This window comes from Tamandua tetradactyla, chromosome 17 (genome assembly GCF_023851605.1).
Source record: "Tamandua tetradactyla isolate mTamTet1 chromosome 17, mTamTet1.pri, whole genome shotgun sequence".
In the NCBI taxonomy this organism is placed as follows: domain Eukaryota; kingdom Metazoa; phylum Chordata; class Mammalia; order Pilosa; family Myrmecophagidae; genus Tamandua; species Tamandua tetradactyla.
The window spans coordinates 2385297-2392838 of record NC_135343.1 but is presented as its reverse complement, the minus strand read 5'-3'; positions in this window follow the sequence as shown (position 1 = coordinate 2392838).

Sequence of the window (7542 nt, the reverse complement as noted above, 5' to 3'; positions counted from 1 at the left end):
AGTTTCCATGTTCATTCATTAATATTGGTTCATATCAGTGAGATCATATGGTATTTGTCCTTTTGTTTCTGGCTAATCTCACTCAGCATAATGTCCTCAAGGTTCATCCACATTGTTACATGCTTCACGACTTTATTCTGTCTTACAGCTGCATAATATTTCCATCGTATGCATGTACCACAGTTTGTTTAGTCACTCATCTGTTGATTGACATTTGGGCTGTTTCCATCTCTTTGCAATTGTAAATATAACGCTGCTATAAACACTGGCGTGCAAATGTCTGTTTGTTTCCTTGCCCTCATGTCCTCTGAGTAGATACCTAGCAATGGTATTGCTGGGTCATATGGCAATTCTATACTTTGCTTCCTGAGGAACAGCCAAACTGCCTTCCACTGCGGTTGTACCATTTGACATTCCCACCAACAGGGGATAAGTGTGCCTCTTTCTCCACATCCTCTCCAGCACTTGTTGTTTTCTGTTTTATTGATAATGGCCATTCTGGTGTAAACCCTTGATCGTTTTCTTAAAATTTTTATTGATAAAACAAAACAACATACAAACATGAACATTCCCAACATATGAACATTCCATACTTGGTGTGCAATCAATAGCTCACAATATCATCACATAGTTGTATAATCATCACCATGATCATTTATTAGAACATTTGCATCACTCCAGAAAAAGTAAAAAGAAGAAACTCATACATAACCATACCCCCTCCCTCTCATTGAGCACTAGTATTTCCCTCTACCCAATTTATTTTAACATTTGTTCTCCTATTACTTATTTTTAATCTATATTTTTTTACTCATCTGTCCATATCGTAGATAAAAGGAGCAACAAGACCCAAGGTTTTCACAATCACATAGTCACATTGCAAAAGCTGTATCATTATACAATCATTTTCAAGAAACATGGCTACTGGAACACAGCTCTATAGTTTCAGGCACTTTCCTCTAACCTCTCTAATACACCTTAAACTAAAAAGGGGTCATCTATATAATGCATAAGAATAATCTCCAGGATAACCTCTCAACTCTGTTTGGAATCTCTCAGCCACTTACTGACACTTCATTTTGTCTCATTTCTCTCTTCCCCCTTTCGGTCGAGAAGGTTTTCTCAATCCCTTGATGCTGAGTCTCAGCTAATTCTAGGATTTCTGTCCCACGTTGCCAGGTAAGTTTACATCCCTGGGAGTCATGTCCCATGTAGAGAGGGGGAGGGCAGTGAGTTTGCTTGTCATGTTGGCTGAGAGAGGCCACATCTGAGCAACAAAAGAGGTTCTCTGGGGGTGACTCTTAGTCCTAATTTAAAGTAGGCCTAGCCTATTCTTTGTGGGGATGTTTCATATGAACAAACCCCAAGATTGAGGGTTTGACCTAATGATTTGTTTGTCTTCAATGCTTGTGAGACTATCAGGAATTCTCCATATGGGGAAGTTGAATTTTCTCCCTTTCTCCACATTCCCCCAAGGGGACTTTGCAAATACTTTTTTCTTCACTGTTCAAATCACTCTGGGATTTATCAGGATATCACACTGGGCAAACCTACAAAATCTCATGCCCTATTCAAGGTTCCATGTACTTATGGTGTTCAATTAAACCGTCCATATAAGTTATATTAGGAAATGCACTAGTCAAAATATAAATTTTGAACCAAATAAACATTTTTGCTTAGTCACACAAATAAGTTATAAAGTTTTAAAATATTGATTACTATCTATTTTCAACGCCCTGCAATATTGACACTCCTTTGTTCTTCCTCATGCAAAAACATTTTTAAATTTGTAAATTTAGTCACTATCATTGTACACTCTAGGCATTCCTAGATTATACCATCTCAGTCTTTATCATCTATCTTTCCTTCTGGGTAAACCCTTGATTTTAAGGCTTTCGCTTATGAAACTTATTTCTGTGATGGCAAAGCTAAGCCTACTTATAATTATGCCTAAGAGTCGCCCCCAGAGAGCCTCTCATTGCTCAGATGTGGTTGCTTTCTAAGCCAAACTCTGCAAATAAACTCACTACTTTCCCCTCTACGTGGGACATGATTTTGAGGTATGTATGTCTCTCTGGCAGTGTAGGACATGACTGCCAGGAATGAGCCTGGCCCTGGCATCGTGGGATTGACAATGCCTTCTTAACCAAAAGGAGGGAAAGAAATGAAACAAAATAAAGTTCCCATTGCTAAGAGATTTCAAATAGAGTCAAGAGGTCATCCTGGAGGTTACTCTTATGCAAGCTTCAGCCGATATCGCAGCTTGCCACAGTATGCCAACCCCCAACCAACAGTTTTCCTGAAAACCCTAAATCTCAGCTTTAAGACTCTATAAAAACTTTACTTATTAAGTTAATTTTTTCAGAACCTTAAAGTCTCCAGATGGTTCCTAGGCCAGATAAGCCCTGAAACCTAGAGGTAAAAGTTTCTCTGAGGCCATCAACCAGTTTCATTCTGCTACTCATAATGTCAACTCCCCCTTTCAGCAATGCCCATGTTATCCAACCTCAAGGCTACCTCAACCCCCCAGCCCTTTGCCACCTTCTGGTCTGCAGGGACCTTGATCTCTCCATTCCACAAGATACATGGTCCACTAGACTGGTATTCTCACGCTGACTGAGAATAGCAACTACCCTAGTCACCTTGATTAGACATATCTGTGCCAGAGGGTGGGAAATAAACCCCACAAAACATCCGGGACCCTTCTCGGAGTCTAAAGGTCTGGGCCCTGTTGAACTATGCCTTCCAAAGTGAAGGGCAAGTAGCTGTACCTGGAGCCTCCTACCACTAAGAAGGAGGCATGACGCTCAGTGAGTGGACAAGGGTGGCTGCATCCGCTTCATCTGGACCTGCTTCCCCAGCCCATCTGCTGAGTGACCTGAAAAGCCTAGAACAGGTGGTAATGCCAAGAACACTGGCAGCCAGGGCAGCTGCTCTGCCACTCGGCTCGCAGGACCAGCAGCAATGAAGGTGCTGAAGTGGCAGGGCAGACAGGGATGCTGTGTGGAGCCTTTGGCAGGCTCCAGGAGCTGGATCACAGCACAGACCTTTAGGATTCTGGAGTGAATCTATGCTGTCTACAGATCACTGTTCTGCAGTTTCTGGCATGCAGAGACTGAACACCTGACACAGTCACCAAGTTACCAAGCAACCTGAGCAGCCCAGCATGAACTAAGTGTTGTCCGACCCACCAAGCCACAAGATAGGGCGTGTGCAGGAGCACTCATCATTAGATGGAGATGGTGTAAATGAGCTGGGTGTGAGCAGGCCCTGAATGTACGCACTGTTGGCATGGGGGGCCCAGTGCTGTGGTCTGCTCCAGCCATGCAGCTCCTCTTTCAACCAACACCTATGCCTCATGGGGAGGCCCTTATGGCCAGGTGACCAAGGAAGAAAAAGTTCAAGCCTGCTACAGATGTCTCTGCTTCATATGCTGGAATCCTTCAAAAGTGGTCAACTGCAGCACTACAACTCCACTCAGAGGTGGCCCTGAGGACAGCGGTGAAAAGAAATTCACCCATCAGCAGAACTTTGAGCAGAATACCTGGTTGTTCATTTTGCCCAAAAGGGAAGAGGGCCAGAGTTGCAGATATCCCTTGAAGGAACACGGTTGACAGAGGGCAAAATATTGAAAGCTTTCCCAGTGAGACTGGGAACAAGGCAAGGATGTCTGCTCTCACTACTTCCACCCAACACTATATGAGAAGTTCTAGCCAGTGAAATACAGCAATAAAAGAAACAGATTGGTGGGCCGCGGTGGCTCAGCGGGCAAAGTGCTTGCCTGCTATGCCGGAGGACCTCGGTTCGATTCCCGGCCCCAGCCCATGTAACAAAAAACGGAAAAACAAAATACAATAAAACAAGAAAATGTTTAAAGATGTTTCCCTTTCTTCCTTCCTTCCTTCCTTCTATCCTTCCTTCCTTCTCTCTGTCTTTCCTTTAAAAAAAAAAAAAAAAAAAAAAAAAAAGAAACAGATTGGAAAGGAAGGAGTAAAACTGTATTTTCAGACAACCTGATTATGTTTGTAGAAATTTCTAAGGAATTGACGAAAAAGCTACTAGAACTAATAAGTAAGTTTAGCAAGATTGCAAGATAAAAGGCCAATGTTAAAAAAAAAAAAAACTTTTGTATTTTTATATACCAGGAACAAAGAACTGGAAATTGAAATTTTAAAAGACCATTGGCAATAGCATCAAAAATCATAAAAATGCTTAGGGATACATTTAACAAAATATGTACAAGACCTATACACTGAAAACCACCAACACTGCTAGAGATATTAAAGGAGAGTTAAATAAATGGAGCGCTATACCCCCATATTTGGGGCTGAGAAGACTCCATATTGTTAGGATGTCAATTTTCTTCAAATTAAAGATTCACTGCAATCCCAATCAAAATCCCATCAGGCTTGCCTTTTGAAGCAGAGGACTTGGAATAGCCAAAACACTTTTGTAAAATAAGAATCAGTTTGGAGAAACTTACATGAACTGATTTCAATGCTTACTCTATAGCTGTAGTAGTCAAGACAGTATGGTACTGACATAGGACAGACATATGGAATGGATAAAACAATGAAACCCACAGGAAGTCTACACATTGGCCCACACATACTTGGCCAGTTGACTTTTGACAAAGGTGCCAAGGCAATTTAATGGGGAGCGTGGGGGGGACAGGAAAGCCTGTTCAACAAATGGTACGTCAGATGTAAACGGAATTTAAAGAACCCTTACCTCACGTCATATACAAAAACTAACTCCAAATGCAGCATAGATGTAAGTGTGGAAAGTAGAACATTTTTAGAGAAAAACAAAGGAGAAGGCCTTTGTGAAATAAAAAAATTCTTTAGATCCAAAGAACATAAACCATTAAAAGAAAAATTTGAGGGAGAAGATGGCGGCTTAGTAAGACGCGCGGGTCTTAGTTCCTCCTCCAGAAAAGCAACTAAAGAAACAGAAACAATACGAAACAGCTCCCGGAGCCACGACAGAGACCAAAAAAACAGCGTACCCCATTCTGGAACGGCTGAATGGGCAGGGAGAATCCGCTGCGGTGAGATACCCGAGGGGCGTGCGTTTTCCCGGCCGGGGCGGCTGGCGACCAGGGTCCCTTCCACACACGTGGCTTCCCGGTCCGACTGGGAACGTTGGATAGCGGGGCCCTCCCGCCACGCTTGGCGTCTCGGGCCAGCTGGGCAATTTGGACCGGCACTCCCCCAAGCCGCGGTGGCCGGCAACCCCCCCTCCACGCTCGGTTTCCCGGGCCGACTGCGAGATTCGGATTGGCAAGTTAAAGGAGCCACAGCATCTTTTACTGGTGGGACCCGCAGACAGACGAGCGCCACCTACTGGGCAGGAAAAGAAAAACAGAGCCCAGAGATTTCACAGAAAAACCTTTCAACCAGCCGGGTCCCACACCCAGAGAAATCTGATCAAATGCCCAGACACCAGCAGAAAATAATGGATGACGCTCGGAAAATTGAACATATGGCCCAGTCAAAGGAACAAACCAATAGTTCAAATGAGATACAGGAGCTGAGACAACTAATGCTGAATATACGAACAGAAATGGAAAAACTCTTCAAAAACCAAATCAATAAATTGAGGGAGGACATGAAGAAAACATGGGCTGAACAAAAACAAGAAATAGAAAATCTGAAAAAACAAATCACAGAACTTATGGGAGTGAAGGACAAAGAAGAAAAAATGGAAAAACAATGGATACCTACAATGGTAGATCTAAAGAGACAGAAGCTACAATTAGTGAACTGGAGGATGGAACATCTGAATTCCAAAAAGAAACAGAAACTATAGGGAAAAGAATGGAAAAACTTGAGCAGGGGATCAGGGAACTGAATGACAATATGAAGTGCACAAATATACGTGTTGTGGGTGTCCCAGAAGGAGAAGAGAAGGGAAAAGGAGGAGAAAAACTAATGGAAGAAATTATCACTGAAAATTTCCCAACTCTTATGAAAGACCTAAATTTGCAGATCCAAGAAGTGCAGCGCACCCCATAGAGAATAGACCCAAATAAGCGTTCTCCAAGACACTTACTAGTTAGAATGTCAGAGGTCAAAGAGAAAGAGAGGATCTTGAAAGCAGCAAGAGAAAAACAATCCATCACATACAAGGGAAACCCAATAAGACTATGTGTAGATTTCTCAGCAGAAACCATGGAAGCTAGAAGACAGTGGGATGATATATTTGAATTACTAAAAGAGAAAAACTGCCAACCAAGACTTCTATATCCAACAAAATTGTCCTTCAAAAATGAAGGAGAAATTAAAACATTTATAGACAAAAAGTCACTGAGAGAATTTGTGACCAAGAGACCAGCTCTGCAAGAAATACTAAAGGGAACACTAGAGTCAGATACGAAAAGACAGAAGAGAGAGGTATGGACTAAAGTGTAGAAAGAAGGAAAATCAGATATGATATATATAATACAAAAGCCAAAATGGTAGAGGAAAATATTATCCAAACAGTAATAACACTAAAAGTTAATGGACTGAATTTCCCAATCAAAAGACATAGAATGGCAGAATGGATTACGACCCAGCAATACCACTGCTAGGTATCTACTCAAAGGACTTGAGGGCAAAGACACAGACGGACATTTGCACACCAGTGTTTATAGCAGCATTATCTACAATTGCAAAGAGATGGAAACAGCCAAAATGTCCATCAACAGATGAGTGGCTAAACAAACTGTGGCGTATACCTACGATGGAATATTATGCAGCTTTAAGACAGACTAAACTTATGTAATAACATGGATGGACCTAGAGAACATTATGCTGAGTGAGTCTAGCCAAAAACTAAAGGACAAATACTGTATGGTCCCACTGATGTGAATCGACATTCGAGAATCAGCTTGGAATATATCATTGGTAACAGAGACCAGCAGGAGTTAGAAACAGGGTAAGATAATGGGTAATTGGAGCTGAAGGGATACAGACTGTGCAACAGGACTAGATACAAAAACTCAAAAATGGACAGCACAATAATACCTAAGTGTAATGTAACTATGTTGGAACACTGAATGAAGCTGCACCTGAAATATAGTTTTTTGTTTGTTTGTTTGTTTGTTTGTATCTTTTGTTTTTGTTTTTTTCTTTTCCTTTATATATATATATATATATTTTTATTAGTATTATTATTTTAATTCTCTTCTCTATATTAACATTCTATATCTTTTTCTGCTGTTTTGCTAGTTCTTTTCCTAAATCGATGCAAATGTACTAAGAAATGATGATCATACATCTATGTGATGATACTAAGAATTACTGAGTGCATGTGTAGAATGGAATGATTTCTAAATGTTGTGTTAATTTCTTTTATTTTCTTTGATTAATAAAAAAAATTTAAAAAAAAGAAAAATTTGATATATTGTTTTTCACCAAAATCGAATACGTGTGTTCTTCAAAAGACACATTTAAGAAAATGAAGAGGTAAGCCCAGACATGGAGAAGGTATTTACAATGCATATATCCAACAAATAACTTGTATAAAGAATAAATAAATAACTCTGTTCTAGTTTGC